Below are 19,220 nucleotides of genomic sequence, written 5' to 3'. Positions count from 1 at the left end.
TGCTGGAGCCTTAAGTGAGAAACCGATGTTTTGAAAGCATTCTAAGTTATTTTCTTTAACAAAGCAGCATTTTGTTACTTTGACAGTAAGAACTGATTTTGTTCACATCATCTCCACATCTGTCTCTTGCTCCAGTAAACACTCCAATCCAGCGTACATTGCTCTCATTCCAACACAGGAACGCATAGCATTCTCTCTCCATCTGGGATAATCTAAAGTGACAATGTCATTCTTTGAATGGAGAAATGCAGCAGGGAGTTGTTAGTGCAGCGGCGATCGATTGGGCTAGTAATCTTTGAAGACAGGAACGTGGTAGCTGCTCTTATTTAAATTCGACGAATGAAATCAGGAAAATGAACCCAATCTCAGGAACAGAGACAATAACTTTAATATACTGAAAACTCATTCATTCATGTCCCTTCGAAAGGGAAATCTGCTGACCATAACGAGTCCTGTCAACATGTGACTCCAGAACCACAACAATGTGGTTCACCCATAAATATCCGCTGACTCAGTTCAAGGTGAATTAAGAATGAAGAACTAATGGCCTTCAGACCAATGATAACAACTTTTCGTGGGAGAATAAGGAAGCGTAAAAATACATGGACAACGGGGGAAATGGGAATCGTGTCTGTGTGGACTCGAATTCTATTGTTTATCAAACTAAATAGACAAAAGGATACCCGCAACGCCAAGAAGTCAGGGCTATAGGGTGACTGCAGGAAGGGATTTAATTACCCGCTGAGCTGTAAACTCACTTACTCAGTCACAGTGCGCACAGGTCACTCACCACTCAAATATCTGAGAAGTGATCCCTTAGGAGACCAACTGACAGAGTGAACAGCAAGTTTACAAATGACAGCAGGAGTTCTGCTGTTATCGCAGCCCTTAATCCCAATCAGCAATGAACCATGTTTGTATGCGTGTTTCCAGTGGAGTTCCACTTTTTTTTATGTAGACCAATGATTTAGACTTAATTGTAGGAGCCATGATTTAGAGGTTTGCTGATGATTCAACAATTGGTCGTGTCGTCGACTAAGACGAAGAATGTCAGAGACTGCAGGGATGTATCAATAAGGTGGAAAGAAAAATAGCGAATTGCATTGAATTCAGACCAATGAGTGTAAACGAAATTGGGGAGAAGAAACAATAGCAATGAGTATTCTGTGTGGTGTAGACAGACAAAGAGATCTTGGAGTGGACATTCATGATCGCTAAGATCAATGGACAGGGGTATCAGTTGGACGAAAGTGCGTACTGTAGATGCTGGAGATCAGAGTGAAGAGTTGAGTGTTGCTGAAGAAGAATAGGAGGCCAGGCAGCATCCGAGTTGCAGACAAAAAAATGACGTTTTGTGCAAAAGGCCTTCATCAGGAATACGACTTGAAGCCTTGAGGTTGGGGAAATCAATGGGTGGAGTGGGGTTTTGGAGAATTTAGCTGACACAGCAATAGGTGGATGGTGGTGGGGATAAGAGTGTTATAGTTCGTAGAAGAGGTTGGAGTGGATAGGTGGGAAGGAAGATAGACAGGTGGGACAAATCAGTAGGACGGTGCCAAGCTGGATGTTTGGAACTAGGGTAAGGTGGGAGGTGAGGGGAAATGAGGAAACTGGTGAAATCCACATTGATGCCACGGGGTTAAGTGTCATGAGACAGAAGATGAGACGTTCTACCTCTAGACGTCGGGTGGTGAGGGAGTGGCGGTGGAGGAGGACCAGGACCTGCATGTCCTCGGGAGAGTGGCGGGGGAGTTGAAGTGTTCGGTCACGGGGCGTTGGGGTTGATTGTTGCCGGTGTGCTGGAGATGGTCTCTGAAGCGCTCTGTGAGAAGGTGTCCGGTGGCCCCATTGTTTAGGAAACTGCATCGGGAGCAACGGATGCAATAAATGGCATGTGTCGATGTGCAGGTGAATCGTTGATGAATGTGGAAGGCTTCTTTGGTGGAGTGGGCGGAGATGGGGTGTGTGGGCAGGTTTTACAATTCTTGTGGTGGCAGAGGAAGGTGCCATGAGGGGAGCGTGGGTCACTTGAGGGCGTGGACTTGACTAGTTAGTTATGGAGGGAATGGTCTTTGCGGAAAGTGGATAGGGATTGGGAGTGAAAAATATCCCTCGAGGTCAGTGTTACTGATATTTTATTAGAAACCCACTGACTCCCACAGCTATCTGGAGTTCAACTCCTCCCACCACACCTCCTGCATCAATGTAATCCTCTGTTACCAACTCCTCCACCTCTGCCACATCTGCTCCAAGAGGACCAGTTCCACAACAGAACACAACAGATGGCCTTATTCTGTAATGACCGGAACTTTCCCTCCCATGTGGTTGAAGATGCACTCTAACGCATCTCTTCTATGTCCTGCACGTCCATCCAAGAACCCCAGATCTCCAAACGCAACAGGGACAGATCAAGGACAGAGGAAGGTCCTCACTTCCATTCCACTAACCTCCACAAAAATAACATTTTCGCTAACTCTACATTGACCCCACCACCAGGGATGTATTTCCCTCCCTAAACCCATTCATTTTCCTCAAATACCTCCGGGACTACCTCGTCACGTCCCTGCCCTCAAATGAACCACCATTCCCTCCCAGCACCTTCCTCTGCCACCGCAGGAATTGCAAAACCTGCAGGCACATTGTACCCCTCACCTCTATCCAAGGATCCAGTCGAGCCTTCTACATCCATCAAAGGTTCACCTACACTTCCACAGATGTCATTTGTTGTATCTGCTGTTCCAGATGCGGTCACCTCTAAATTGGGGAGAGCGGATATCTTCTGACAGAGCACTTCAGAGATCATTTCCAGGATACCTGCAAGAATTAACTCCACTGCCCTGTGACCAAACATTTCAACTTCGCCTCCCACTGTCCTGAGGATATGCAGGTCCTGAGCCACCTCCATCGCCACTACCCAACCGCCTGGAGGAAGAACGCCTCATCTTCTTCCTCGGGACCCTTGAAACTGATGGCATCAATATGGACATCATCAGTTTCCTCATTCCGACTCCCTCATCATACACCAGTTCTAAACTTCCAGCTCCTCCTGACCTGTCCCACCTGTGTATTTTCATTCCCACCTATCCATTCCACCTTCGTCTCTGGAAGATTTTTTTAAAGATTACTTATCGGTAGTGGACAGCGGTGATTTCACTTTTGCAGAAAGAGCGGGATCACCGGGCGAAGTGACGAGGACCAGAGGAGGAGCCGGGAAGGAAAGCAGTGAGTATAAATACTCACGCTTCGACACCAACGGCCATTTTGAGTGAGAGCAGAAGCGGAGGTAAGACGACCACCGAAGACTGCAGCTAAGGTAAGGCAGTCTTTTTTTAAAAATTACTTACCGGTAACAGACAGCGGTGTTTTCCCTTCCGCAGAAATAGCGGGACCACCAGGGGAAGTGACATGGCACACGTCTCCACTGGCTACACCTGTGGGAAGTGCACCCAACTCCAGCTCCTTGAAAACCGTGTTAGGGAATTGGAGCTGCAGTTGGAAGAACTTCGGATCATTCCGGAGGTTGAGGGGTTAATTGATAGGATTTACCGGGAGTTGTTCACTCCTCAGGCTCAGGACAAGGATAAGTGGGTAACAGTTAGGGAGAAGAAAGGGGACAGACAGACAGTGCAGTGATCCCCTGTGGACATTCCCCTCAGCAATAAGTATACCGTTTTGGATCCTGCTGGGGGGGTGGATTAACGACCAGAGGAAAACCATAGCATCAGTTCTCTGGCCCTGAGGCTGACACTGTGGAAAAGAAGGGAAGGGGACAGCATAGAAAATTACTCGTGTTAGGGTACTCGATAGTTCGGGGAATCGACAGAAGATTTTGTGGTCAGGATCGGCATTCCCGAAAGGAATGTTGCCTCCCTGGTGCCAGGGTCCGGGACGTCTCAGATCGGGTGTATAAGGTTCTAAAAGGGGAGGGCGAACAGCCAGAAATCTTGCAACATATTGGCACTAATGATATAGCCAGGAAAAGGATCAAAGATATAAAAAGTGATTTCAGGGAGTTAGGATGGAAGCTTCAAAGCAGGACGAACAGAGTAGTGTTCTCTAGTTTACGACTGGTGCCACGAGATAGAGAGTTGAGGAACAGGGAGCGGGCGCAGCTTAATACTTAGCAGCGCAACTGGTGTAGGAGGGAGGGCTTCAGACATGTAGATAATTGGGATGCCTTCTGGGGAAGGTGGGACCTCTACGAGAAGGACGTGTTGCGTCTGAATTGGAAGGGTACCAATGTCCTGGCTTGAATGTTTGCTCGAGTAGTTCGATAGGGTTTAAACTAGTATGGCGGGGGGGGGTGGGGTGGTGGGAACCTGAGCTTTAGACCGGACATAACAGTTGATGCAGATGAGGCAATAGCAAGAGGTAGACCAGCTAGTGGGAAGGATTTTCCTGGCAAGGCACCAAGGTATCAGTTGAAGTGTGTTTGCTTTAACGCAAGGTTTATCAGGAATAAAAGTGACAAACTTAGAGCATGGATCAGTACCTGGTGCTATGATGTTGTGGCCATAACAGAGACACGGGTTTCTCAGGGACAGGAATGGTTGCAGGATGTTCCATGGTTGAGACCATTTAAAAAGAATGGGGGGGGGGGGAGTGCGGTAGAGGATGGGGTGTTACTAGAAAAGTTGATGATGGTCTGTCTGTGGATGTGGTCTATACGGACTTCAGCAAGGCATTTGATAAGTTTCCCAATGGTAGGCTCATTCAGAACGTCAGGAGGAATGGGATTCAGAGAAACATAGATGCCTGGATACTGAATTGACTGGCCAAGAGAAGACAGCGAGTGGTAGTAGAAGGAAAATATTCTGCCTGGAAGTCTGTGGTGAGTGGTGTTCCACAGGGCTCTGTCCTTGGGCTTCTATTGTTTGTAATTTTTATTAATGACTTGGATGAGGGGATTGAAGGGTGGTCAGCAAGTTTGCAAATGACACAACAGGTTGGAGGTGTCGTTGACAGTATAGAGGACTTTTGTAGGCTGCAGCGGGACATTGACAGGATTCAGAGATGGGCTGAGAGGTGGCAGATGGAGTTCAACCTGGATAACTGCGAGGTGATGCATTTTGGAAGGTCTAATTTGAAAGCTGAGTACAGGATTAAGGATAGGATTCTTGGCAGTGTGGAGGAACAGAGGGATCTTGGAGTGCAGGTACTTAGATCCCTTAAAATGGCCACCCAAGTGGATAGGGTTGTTAAAGCATATGGTGTTTTGGCTTTCATTAACAGGGGTATTGAGTTTAAGAGTCGTGAGATCTTGTTGCAGCTCTATAAAACTTTGGGTAGACCGCACTTGGAATGCTGCATCCAGTTATGGTCGCCCTATTATAAGAAAGATGTGGATGCTTTGGAGAGGGTTCAGAGGAGGTTTACCAGGATGCTGCCTGGACTGGATGACTTATCTTATGAGGAGAAGTTAACTGAGCTCGGACATTTTTCATTGGAGAAAAGGAGTAGAAGATGGGACATTATTGAGGTATACAAGATAATGAGAGGCAAAGTTAGTCTCTGGCTATCGACTCTATTTGCCAGGGCAGAAATGAGTAACACGAGGGGTCATAGTTTTATGCTGGTTGGAGGAAAGTATCGCGGTGATATCAGAGGCGGGTTCTTTAGACAGAGTTGAGAGCATGGAATGCGTTGCCAGCAGCAGTTGTGGAGGCAGGGTCATTGGGGACATTTAAGAGACAGTTGGACCTGTACATGGTCACAGAAATTTGAGGGTGCATTTATGAGGATCAGTGGTCGGCACAACAGCATGGGCTGAAGCGCCTGTTCGATGCTGTACTGTTCTGTTCTATGTTCTGTACAAACGTCAAGCCCCACCTCTACCTACATACTGCGCTCTCAGTGACCTTCATCCCAGACCCACGAACTCCCATTTATCTCTCCACCCAATAGGCTGCCTGTCTCATTCCTGTTGAAGGGCTTTTGCCCGAAACGTTGCTTTTTCCTCAGATGCTGACGGACTTGCGGTGCTTCTCCAGCACCACTTTCATCTTGAGGGGAATAAGTTGATTGAGAGGGATTTTTGATTTTTCTGTTGTTCACCAGAGACTGTTGCAGGTAGTGGAAGTTTAGCAAACGCCAGTTTAGGGAATAGCTAAAGGTAAGAGCACAAGTCTGGTCACTGCATTAATCAATATTTATAAGTTTTTAGATTAAAGATGGAAGTCTGAAGTATGCAACTTTGCCCATCAAGACTGATTCACCACTCAATGAGTTTATCATTGACTTCTTTCAAAGTCAGGCTGCTATTGGCCTTGGAAGGGAACTTGCAAATGGTGGCGTTTCGTTGCATGTTCCAACCTTGTCCTGTTAGTCAGTACAGCTGTTCAGCTTTGAAGGTTTGGTCAAAAGTTCTCGGATGACATACTCCAGTGCATCGTGTAGTTGGTGCACTCTGCTGCAATTGTGCCTTAACGGTGAAGGGAATAAATATTCAGGTATTGAATATGGTACAATCAAGTGACTGCATTGTCGTGGATGGTGTCCAGTTCCTTAAGTGTTGTTGAAGTCACACCCATCTCGGCAAATGGAGAGAGTTCTGTTTCACATCTCATTTGTACCTTGCAAACGATGTAAGATTCAAGGAACAATAAGTTGAGTTTACATTCCAAAACTGTCTACCAACGGACATGTTTTTGTTGTGAAAGTGTTTATGTGGCAGGTCTCCATCCGTTTTTCACAAATTCTAGCTCCGTGGACGATTACCCAGGGGAATGAGGTGACAGTAAAGACACTGAATGTCAATGGAATACGAGGTTCTCATTTGTCTGATTTTAAAATTACTCTATTTCGTTCTTGTGTGGACCAATCTAATTCCAATCGCTTGCTGATTTCAAGTTCCATTTCTCGTCTGTGCTTGAAATTTCAACCGTTGCCTCACATTAATTTCTCCACCTGCCTTAATAATATGTAAGGATGCCATAAGGGATAGCAGAGATTTACAAACATCGTGCCAACCCTGTATAAAATTGAGCTCTATAATCACATAATAACAATTATAAACGTTCAATATTCGTGGGATCTTGACAGGGTAGATATGGCCAGATGGTTTGCCCTCTGGTATGAGGAGAGCACCAGAGGACATAAACTCAGAATTAGATATTTCCTATTTAATTCAAAAATGAGGAGAAATTTCTTTGCTCAGGGCTCAGTGATTCTGTGGAACTCTTTCTTGAAATTGTTGTTGAGGCTGAGTTGTTGTGTACTTTCACACTGTGCCAGACAGATATTTAACCAGAAAGACGATGAAGCATTATCGAGTTTAGGCATGAGAATGGAGTTGAAGGTTATGAGATCAGCCATGAGTTCGTTGAATGGTGGAGCAGACTCGATGCGCTGAATGGCCGACTTCCAATCCTATATCATTTGATGTAACGCCATATTTTATTGATAAGTTTAGAATTCTGAGGGGATGTGATGAAGTGATAGAAAAGGATTATCAAACTGCTCAGACAGATCAGGAACTCGGCTCATAAACTGATGAACAAGAAATGTGCTGTGGCGTGGAGAGAAAAAATGGTACTGGGCAAACCACAGATGGGTCTGTGCAGAAGCTGTGATTGCTAAAGTAAATTCGTGGATGTTATATTGTTGCCAACTTGGTGATCATGCTGGATGATGGATTGCGGTATGATTCATGCAGCAAAAGGTTGTGAAAGAACGAATGATTCGTTTCATTGGAAAAGTTGTCTGCAGTTCCAATTCAATTGACTGCTTAAAATAATGATCAGAACTTTGTGTGGCGTGTTAAATTAAAATTCACAATCCCACTGCGTAAAATATTGTACCCGATCTCTCCTTATTTGTTCCACTTTCAGTCGATGTAAATTCATAGAATGTCATGCAATGAAAGGAGGAAAGAAACGTTGCAATTCGTTTCATTATCCCAATTTAAATTACAACAGAAACAAACTGACTTATTTCAACTTTGATGAGGTATCGATTTATCTCAAATCGCTGGAGCAATGAAAGGCAAGAGCAAGAATTACCATCCAATGTATACTAAAAATGCGAGGCACAAAGAAAACCACAGCTGCGTTTGATAGAAGTAACAGCCCGCGTAGAATTCAAATCCACACATGCGCAATGAAACAGTAACCCATCGCCTTCATCTCTGGACCACATCAGCCCATGGCAAAGAGGCTCGCATGTGACCACATCAAGATTACAGATGGTTCATCTAGGGGATAAGAAATTCCCTGAGCGGAATTAAATGCACACCAAATGCTTCTGCTTTCAGCGGAATAATAATGCCAGCAAAATCCAAGAAATTGACATTATCCTTAGAAGGAATACCTTGTCTTTGATTTATTCCGAGTCAGAACTATCTCAGAATGAACCAGCAAACATGAAATTCCCATCACATTCACACGCACATTTAGTCTTGACGCATAATTTCTTCAGACAGTTTCTCTCTCACGTGAAGAAGTATATATGGAGAGAGAAGTGAAGGTGATGGTTTAGCTCGATGGTCTTTCTCATATGGCTGAACCTGAACTGGGTAAATTTCCCGGAAATGCAGCTTTGATCGTTTCATTTTATTAATTTTGCTGCATATTCACTTTGTTCATTGCAATGATCAGAAGTGAATTGGATTTATGTCATTGGAATGTTTAATGTTGTATTGAAGTTTGCTCCGAATTTACATCAGTTTAAAGAAAATACTGATGAGAAAAACAGAAGGTTACATTACAAAATAAGATGCCAGTTTTGATGCTTAGTTACTTTGGCAGATTTCATTGGGTATCAAATGAACCCAACAGCATGGCGATTGTTCTCCCATCAAAAGACATTGGATTAAAGCAGGGAATCGATCTCTAAGAGACGGGTCACTTCCTATTCATTATGGAAAAGCTTTCCTTTACAATATACGAAATCTGCTTAGTTCCATTTATAATGGTTCGTATGGAATATTAACAGAAATCTTTCAAAATTCTGAGTTTTTTGGGTGAATCTTACTCAGCTGCATACGTTTCCGACATTTCTTTGCATCTGAAGCGCCCATTGTTTCCTTGCACCTTCTACTCCCCACACCCCACTTTTACACTTTTACCTGGCCACAGGCTGTCTCTCTCCTGGTGAAACTCACTGCTTGTGTGTCTCTAAATGTGCCTTTCCAAATATTTTGGAAACGGATTTTTTGAGTGACAGAAATTCTGCTCCCACCATTTCTTTGTCATACACCGAAGGTTTTGAAAGCCTGACGTTCAGAAACATGCGAACATTAAAGAGTGAATTTACCACCTATTTACTCTCTCCAAACCTCAACTACTCTAGAAAACATCCATTCGGTTTTCTTTGGTTTAGTGTCAGATTTTCCAACATACAAATAAATAAAATCCCATACCCACTCAACGCCATCAGCATCGTCTCCAATGACTTAGCAGCCCAATAAACGCTGGCAGTATCCTCTCTGATAGAATCATAGATTCCCTACAATTCAGAAAGTACAGTTCAGTCAATCGAGTCTGTAGGGACACTCTGAACAGCATCTCAACCAGACCTATCTCTCGTCTCTATCCCCGCAGGCCTCTGGCTTGTAATTTCAAATAAACCAGCTGGAATAAAACCTGGCATCGTGTGACTGCTGACCTTATCACTGAGTTACACGTGGATAATTCACTTTAATTCCTAAATTCACTCCATGGACACATCAGTGCAATTTAGACAAGGCCAAACCACAGACTTAACAGCAGTGCGAACGACTGAGCAAATGTACCATGACATTAAACACCATCTGCATCTTGTCTATTGCCTTTATGCACTGGTAACCCAGCCGAGTGAAAGCAAACTGCGCCCATCAACCCGAATTCAATGCATCCAAACGTGGTTCTACGCTGGAACAAAATCATTAGTGCTGCTGGAAATGTTTTTGCACTCAGATCTGAATGGGTTTACTCTATTTTCTTCCTCAGATTCCTGCTTTAAATAAACTCATCAGTTTGGAACATCTCTACATATTGGTTTTCATTGCAACACAATCACAATGTACAGTTGGCAGAAGTTGCGTGTTTGCACTTTCACTGACACTCTCTCTCCACAGGAGCTGCAGTACTCCCCCAGTTGATTCAAGAATGGAAGGCCAGGCATTAATAACCTTTATTGGGTAAGGGAGCGGCCGGTTTAAAACATTTACGATGGCCCCAGCGGAGAATTGAGCTCTGTGACATGCGGTGACACTAACCACGATACTGTGGATGACAACATCGAAAGAGACCCTTCAGCCTGTTGTGGCCGCACTTGTCCAACACAACTGCTTAACGACGTGAATCAAGTTTTCCATGATTGAGCACTTAGTCTTATGTGTTTTGGCATCACAAATTCACATCTAAATTTTTTTCAGGTTAGAAGGGTTTCAGCCTCTCTGACCCTTTCTGCAAATCTACTCAAACTTTACTGCCTTTTCCCGAAATCTCTTGGCCCCAGTATTCGATCCCTCTCTCAATAACAAACGCTTCTTTCAGTCTACCTATCAATATCCCCAATTCTACCATCTAGCATGGTCGGAGTCAAACCCGAGTCCCTGGTGTCTGAGTAAACAGTCCAGTATTCAGTGGTAATAACGCTTGGCCATTGCAGAAAAGCAGTGAAACTGATCTTATTCAATGAAGTCGCTTTTCCCCGACACTGTTCTGTGCCATTTTCCTGAGCTTGAACTCCTTCCTCCCACCCACCCCACCCACCCCCCACCAATAATCTCTGGTCCAAGCTGCTACATGAGCATTGATCTCACAACAGTGGTAACCAAATGGATCAAATGGTCTGCAGGTCCCAATGGTGGGGTTGGGGCACGTTCAACCAGTAACAGTGACCACAGCCACACAGACCGATCGGTATCCATGTGAGAGTCAGTGTTAAATTCTGCAGTGCCTTAAAGAAATAGGAAATGACTCCACAAACACATGATGAAACAACAGCACTCCGAAAGCTAGTGCTTCAATTAAACCTATAAGTTCATAACCTGGTGGCGGGTGATTTTTAACTTTGTACTCCATAGTCCAACACCGGCATCTCCAAATTAATGAAATCGGATTATGGGATGGAAAGTTCAGTTAGTGATCGTAAGAGGGAAGAAATCTCTGAGAACGGGTGAGTTTGAATTCTGAAACACAGATGTGAGCGAGCATAACTTGAAGGAAAAAAAGTCATCACTTTGGAGAAAATCACCATGATAAAACAACTGATTCCTTTGTGTTTCACAAAAGACTGGGATAAACAGAGCGATTACTGCCATGACTCGGATTCGAACACAGGTTGCTGCGGCCATAACGCAGAGTACTAACCACTATACGGTCACGGGATCACACAGATGAGCACACTAACCGCAAGCAATATGTACAGTATCATAAGAAATGTTAGGCAGAGCACCAAATGCACAATATCAGTGCTTAGCGAACAGTGGCAGATATGTGGGAACTCAGAATGGGCTGACCGTTAAACAGCGGTACCCCCAGTGGCTGTGATGATTCCATCATTAATATGCTGAAGGCTGAGATAAATACATTTCTCCAAAACATCAAAGACTCCAGAGATAGTGCAACTTTTGTTGAAATATATGCTGCAATAGCAATGCAGTTTAACATTGTTTCCTTCACCAGCTCCCCACACAAGGCAGTAACCACTGATGCCACAGAGTCCCAATTCCCAGCCCCAGAATCAGAGGAACTGAGTGGCGCAGTCGCGAAGATCCAACTTGAAATCGGGATGGGAATGAGGTCGCAGAGATACTCAATGGCTCAAGTGACACAACCGGAGAATGCACGGTATTTCTATGACGGTTTAGAGGCACAACCAATTCCGAGGTTGGGAGTGCTCCTGGTCAATGGCCGGGACGAAGGAAAAATTTGATACCATTGATAATGACATACCAATCGACAGTGCATCTTGCTGAAACAGCTGAGTGCCACAACTGGAGCGTGGGCAGCTGGTTTGATGTTTGATTTTACTTCACTATCACCCACTTCCCTGGAATGAATTGCTTTCATCATTTTCATTTCCAATTGTTTAATATCTCCCTGCAGTGCGGCTTTTTCCCCATTGCTAATTGCATGACTAACTGTTGTACGATCTGCACACTGCTAAATCACGGCCACTACAAGTAAATATGAATCATTGATCTATATGATAAAACAGTGGACCTCACAGTAGGCATGCTTCGTCGGTTTTGAGACGACATCAGAATTGTAGACAGTGAGAAAGATTATCTAAGATTCGAAAGGATCTTAATCCAATGAGTCGTTGGACTGAAAAATGTAACATGGAGTTCAATCTGGATAGGTGGAAGGCATTTCATTTTGGTACAGCAAAAAGAGGAGGGCTTTGCGCCGTGTTGGAGAACACGGAAGCTAGGGATGCAGGGATATAATTCCTTGTAGTTTGCATCACGTACAGACAGGTAGGTTCAAAGGCATTTAATTTACTTTCCTTTATTGCTTAGTCCTTCGTGTATACTAGTTGGGACGTTAAGTTTAAGTTTCTCAGGACATTGATGAGGTCTCTTTTGGAATATTATGTCCAGTTGTGGTCGCCCAGTTGTAGGAATGACATTATTCAGCTGGAGCAGGTTCAGCAAAGGTATACGCGCATGATGCCGTGCGTGGAATGTTTGAGTTATAATGAAAGGCTGAATAGGCTGAGGCTATTTTCAGATTCAAGATTGGGATGCTGGAAAACCACAACAGGTAAGGCAGCATGCGAGGAGCAGGATAATCATTTTTTTGCGCAAGTGTCGTTCATCAGACTCTTGCCTGAAACGTCGATTCTCCAGCTCCTCAAATGCTGCCTGACCTGCTGTGCTTTTCCAGCACAACGCTCTCGACTCTGATCTCTCATCCGCAGTTCTCATTTTCTCCTAGTTGAGACTGTTTTCACTCTAGGTTAACGGTTTGAGCGGCGACCTGACAGAAGTTTATGAGATGTAAGTTAGAGTTAACGATAGCTGCCTTTTACCAGGATGGGGATTTCAAGAACGAGAGGGCATATGTTTAAAATGAAAAGAGAGATTTAAAAAAAAAGACATCAGGCATTTTTCTAGAGAAGGTGTTTTACGTATGCAATTAACTTGCTGAGGAAGTGATGGATGAGGCTACATTTACAACATTTAAAGAGCAATTGGATCCAAACATGAATGGAAAGTTGAATTTTTAAAATAAGTATATTCATGGCTAGTACATCAGTTATTTCCCAGAGGACAGTAAAGAGTCAACCACGATATTATCCATCTGGAGTCTCATGTGGGACAGAGCAGAAGAATATGACAGTTTGCTTCCCGAAATCAGATGGGATTTTCCACACAACTGATTCAGGTCATCACGAGACTCTTCCATTCCAGGTGCTTATTGAATTCAAACTCCACCATCTGTCATGCCAGGAACTGAACCGTTTGTCCCCAAGATATCACTTGGGTTTTTGGATTAACAACACAGTAATAAAACTACAAGGGCATTATAATCACTCAGTGGGTACAGCAGGAGGCAGATGGGACGAGATTAGTTTGGCAGTATATTCAGCATGGATTGGTTGGACTGACGGGCCTTTATCCGTTCATGCTGTATGAATCTATGATTGACGCTATGCAACAAATAGCTGGTTGGCATTAACAGCAGCATTGACAGCATAACCGAACACCTGATGGGATATGTAATCCTGCTGGAGTCTCCGGAGGTTGTTTTGCTCAGTGATCTCTTCCCACACACGGGACTGGTTAACGGTCTCTCCCCACTGTTACTGATTAAATGAGTTTCCATTTCTGTGGTTAATTTAATCCCTTCCTGCAGTTCCCACATTGCCCTGCTTTCCCTGTGGTATCGGTGTCCTTTTTTCTACCGAGGGTGAACAATCCTTTCAAGTTGTGTCCACACAGATATGAATTCCGTTTTCCATGTTGTGAATGTGTTTTCATTCTTTCTCATTGACCCACAGGGTGTGAGTATCACTGGGCAGGACGACATTTATTCTTCGCCCCTTGTTCGTTGTTGTCTGGCTACACCACAAACCCGGGTGCGATCCCAGCCTCGGGTGTCTATCTGTGGGCAGTCTGCACATTCTCTGTGTGTTTACGTTTTCATTTCTCCCTCTGACCAAAGATGTGTCAATTACAGTGATCAACAATGGGAAATGCAGGCTTATGGGATAGGGAATACCGTGGGGTCTGGTGGGATGCGCTTCGGATGGATATGTGGACTGGAAGGGCCGACAAGCCTGCTTCCGCACGCGATGGGGATTCTTGAATTAAGGGTCAGCTCATGTTTTTCTGATCCTGGAGTCTCTCGTACGCAGGACTGTGTGAAGATGGTAGAATCCCCTGCATAAGGGACATGAATGAATGGGATTGCAGGAAATTAAAGTTATTATCTCTGTTCCTGAGGTCAGACATGCATTTCAGGTTTTATTCGTAACTTAAACATCACCGTTTCCGTGTCCCAACACACAAGGAAAACCAGTTCAAAATATCACCTCAACACCACATTCACCAGGTTGAAATCTTGACTGTGTGGAAAAAAACTGATACTGAGCTGATGCAAGCAAATGCAGCTGCCACCGCCAGTGTTGGAAACAGAGATCCAAATAGCAAAATCATCCTTTAAACCCAACACTACAAAATTAAGGGCTGAACACGCTCCATTGTGCCACTCAGCTGTGTTTGCAAGATGCCCTATAGATCGTTATGATAGTATAAACGGGGACAACCATTCCCTTGATCAGGAGCACACACAACCTAGGAATTTCTTGCGTCTCTATACCATCAGAAAAGGACTGCACGTTCACCTGTTGCATCACTGGAGCCAGAGATTAACTCTATGACTCATTTCCATCCCCATTTCTGTTTGGATCTGGGCGGCAAAGCCGCAGTTTCTCTGATTCCGAGGCTGTGAACTGGGATTATGTGTGATTATCTGCAACACTGGTTACAACTTGACGAAGCTGGTGAAGTCGCCGATGTTAAGCTAAAATGCTATTGAAGCATACATTTCAACAGTAACCTGTACTGTCCCCCGAGTTATTGATGTTTTGTCAAAATCTATCAATCTCAGTTTTCAATATTCTCATTCAAGGTTTCTCCAGATCCTCTGAGGACATCGAACTCAAAAATTCAGCTCATTCTCAGTTCCCACCTATCTGTCACTGTTTGTTGAGTACTGATATTGTACATTTGCTGTTCTGCAGAACATTTCCTCTGCTAGTATGCTCATTGCTGCTTGCAAGCATCCTGTTCTCTGGTTACTGTGATTGTGGTTGTCGGTATTTTGCATAGTGATCACAGCAACCTCGATTTGAACCAAATCACGGCACTAAGTGTTCTCCCCGTTGTCTTTTTGTGACGCATGACAAGAAATTAATTGTTTTACCTTCAAATTCAGCTCTCTCACATCTCTGCGTTTCATGTATCAGGATTCAAACAATGCGTTGTCGGAGATTTCCCTTCTACCCATGATAATTAAATCTCCTTTCCGTCCGTCCCCCTATTTCTCTGAGGCAATGAACAATCTATCACTCCCGTTTACATTGATGGTGTTCTGTCTGTGCTGCTGCTGCGATTACTGTTGTTGGGGAAAAGTGTCCTAATACCACCATCGGGACCTTCAAACAAGTCGATCCATTTGAAAACCGCGGTTGTGAAATCAATCCCCATGTAGCAGCTTTTATTGACTTAGGCCAGAGACAATTGAAGCGTCAGGCTCATGGAAAATTCCCAGGGCAGTTTTGGTGAAAAGACATTTTATCGGAAAAGATCAGCTTTTTGTGGCTTTCTGCGTTGGTCTTGTGGTAATTTCATAGGACTGATAAAATAGAGACCGAGTAATAGTCTGGGTACTCGAGCGTGAATCCCACCATGCCATGATCGACAAATTTGGATTCAATAAATATCTGCAATGAAGAATCAAATGACTAATATATATCCATTGACAATTGTTGAAAATAAATCTGTTTCACTAATGTCATTTCGGGATAGAATTTGCTATCCATACTTGGTCTGGGCTTCATGTGACTTCAGACTCATAGCAATATGGTTGAATCTCAACTGCCTTCTGGGCAATTAGGAACGGGTAATAAATTCTGCTTAGCCAGAATTCTTAATAAATTCAGAACTTTTAAAACAAATGCTCATTTGGCTCAAGCAAGAGTGTTGTGTGCAGTTTTGCAAGTCACATTATAGCTGGGATGTGATCACACTGCGAAAACTGCAGGAGATATTTACCGGGATACTGTTTGGGCTGAGGAGTTTCAGTTAGGAAGAAAGACAGGACAGAGTGGAGTGTTTGTCGCAGTGCAAAAGAGATGTAGAGAAGACATGATTGAGTTCGGGTATGGAGAGGGTTGACTGAACGAGTTTCCGATTGATGGAGGGATCGATCAGCAGCGGCCAGAGATTTGAGGAGAAAGGCTGAATAGTTTGAGAAGGTGTGCGGAAAAGCTTTATCAGCTAGCGGGGGGTGGGGGGGGGGGGGTGGGGGTTGGCGGGGGGGAGTTTGAATTTGGAATGCACTGTCTGTATTGTTCAGTAATGCATACACCCTAATGACCTGAATAAATATCCAAATCTGATTGTGTGATAGCAAAACATATAAGGTTGTGGGATAAACATAGTAAAATGGAATTCAGTTCATTAAGCAGTTGTTTTTGACAAGTGTCGTCACAATTAGCTGAAGGGCCTCCTTTGACACTCTTTTCCTCGGTAGTATAATGGTTAGTGTCCCCGTCTGTCACAGGGCTCAATTCTCCCCTAGGGACAATGTAAATGTTTTAAAACTGTCGCTAAATTCCCAAGTGCGGGTATTGGTACCTGTCCTTCCATTCTCGATGGGGCATGTCACAGGAAGGACACAGCTGCCTGAATCAAGTTGGGAAAGGGCTGCAGCTCTCAGGGAGGGTGCAAACACGTGACTTCTGTGAACTGCATTTTGTGACTGTGTTGGAATGAAAACCATTTTACAGGCTTATTCCGGATTGAAGCGTTTACTAGAAACACGAAGGTGAGGAAAAAACCAGGTAAAAACATTCAAATATGAGTGCAGAAACAGTTCCCGCAGCACGAATGAAATTGTAAAGTAGAGAGTAGTGTTTCGATACATTGAATTTGGGTTGATTTCCATTGATGAGGCTGAGTTACCAGGTAATAAAGCCATTAAAAAATAATACAGCCTTTGCTCACTATGATGGAACATTGAATCAGTAATTCACACTGCAATTCGGTAGGACGGTTAGTTTGATTGGCACAGTTAAATTGCCCCCCTCGTGTCCAGGGACTGAATGAAGCAGGTTAAGAGTGAATTAACCATGGGTTACACGGGGACAAAGTCAGAAGTCACAGAACGCCAGGTTATAGTCCATCAGGTTTATTTGAAATCGTAAGGGAGACTGCCCCTTCTTCAGGTGAAATATACGGGAATAGGGAGGAGAACTAGGTCTGGGTGAGATGTTCTTCAGACAGTCGACACCGGCTCGATTGATTTAAATGCCCTTTCTGCACTGTAAGGTTCTGTGATTCTATCGGAGAGGGTAATGACGGTGTTGCCTGGGGTGTAATACTATGAGAGACGATGCTAATGGCTGTACTGAGGATGAGATTTTATTCACTTGTTGCCTTGGAAAATTTACCACAGTTATCCCTGCACTAAGGAAGATTTAATGGAACTTTTTCAGGTTTTGAAATGTTTGGACAGAGTAGATCGGTGGAAAATTCCCTCTTTCAATTAAGTAAACATCTCAACGTCAGGCATTCAAAGCCTTTGATAAACCTTTGAAGGACAAAGAAATGATGAGAGCAGAATCGCTGTCACTCCGAGAATCGGTTTTTCAAAATATTTGTAAAGGTACGTTTGGTGACTTATAAGGTATAACTTTCACAAGGAGAGAGACAGCGTGTGGCTAGATAAAGGTGTTGGGGTGGTATGTAGTTGGTCAGAAGTTGCAGGGAAATAATGCCTATGTTCGTTGACTTTAAATGTAAAGACATTTCGTGAACGTGTGCAGCTGAATAAGATTCGGATCTAAAAACTGGATTTTGAAAGAATTGGCATAATATTTCAGCTAAACCATTGGAAATTGAACTGAGTGGATTTTTCTTATTGTGAAGAGAAGATATTACATAATGAAAAGGAAGTGATCACTTGCTTGGAGATCTACTTCCTGCTTTAATCATTTGCGTTAAAGATGTGACGACGAACACCATGATGTTTGATGCATTTAATACTCGGTGAAATCTGGCAAAGCAACGAGCAACAAAACTGGGGCGTTTTCTTCTGCAATTTAACCTTCTGCTTTTCTCAGCAGTATTTTCCATAAGCTGAAATAAAGTTGGAGCAAATTTGATTTCAACATTAATCATTCCAATGAGATAAATCCAATTCACTTCTGATTATTACAATGAACATTGTGAGGTTTCAGCAAAATTAAAATGAAACGAACAAAACAGCATTTCTTGCGATTTAATCCAAATCAGGTTCAGCCATTTGAGAAAGGTCATTGAGCCACAGCATCGCCTTTACTTCCCTCTCCATGGCTGCTTCGTCACGTGAGAGAGAAAGTGACTGAAGAAATTACGAGTCAAATGTAGGTGTGAATATGACGGAAAAGTCTTGTTCTATATTTCACTCTGAGACAGTTCTGACTCAGAATGTATCAATGACAGCTATTCATTCTGAGAACATGGGTATTTATTGATATTTGTTGTTATTATAATTCTGGTGAAAGCAGAAACACAATGGTGTGGATTCGATTCCAGTCTGGAAATTTCCATGACTTTCAACACATATAACCTGATGAGTTCACATGTCACCCCTCGACAAATCGTGCTGAGGAGACTGAGCAATTATGGTGGTGGGTTGTTATACAGCTGTGCTCCACATTCACGGGTTAGAGTCACACTCTGGTTGCTAACTTCACAAACCGCTTCAGCAGTTTTTCTTTGCACCTCTGGTATACACTGGTTCGAGGATCTTGTTCTTGCCGTTCACTGCACGGGAGATTCATGAATAATCAACACTACACTAAAGTCGAAAGGAAGAGGGAGAGCAGTCATTCTATTCAATTTTCGATTAAATTGGTATAATGAAAAGGAACACATTTTTCTTTCTGCCCCACATTCCATCTTGTATTTCTGTGAATTTTCATCGAAAGAAAGAGAAACAAATAACAAGAGATCGGGAGCACAAGTTTATACAGTTGGGTTGCACATGAGTATTTTAACCTCACACTTCACACAATGA

The sequence above is a fragment of the Chiloscyllium punctatum genome, chromosome 19 (assembly GCF_047496795.1).
Source record: "Chiloscyllium punctatum isolate Juve2018m chromosome 19, sChiPun1.3, whole genome shotgun sequence".
NCBI lineage: Eukaryota > Metazoa > Chordata > Chondrichthyes > Orectolobiformes > Hemiscylliidae > Chiloscyllium > Chiloscyllium punctatum.
This window is presented reverse-complemented; position numbering follows the sequence as displayed.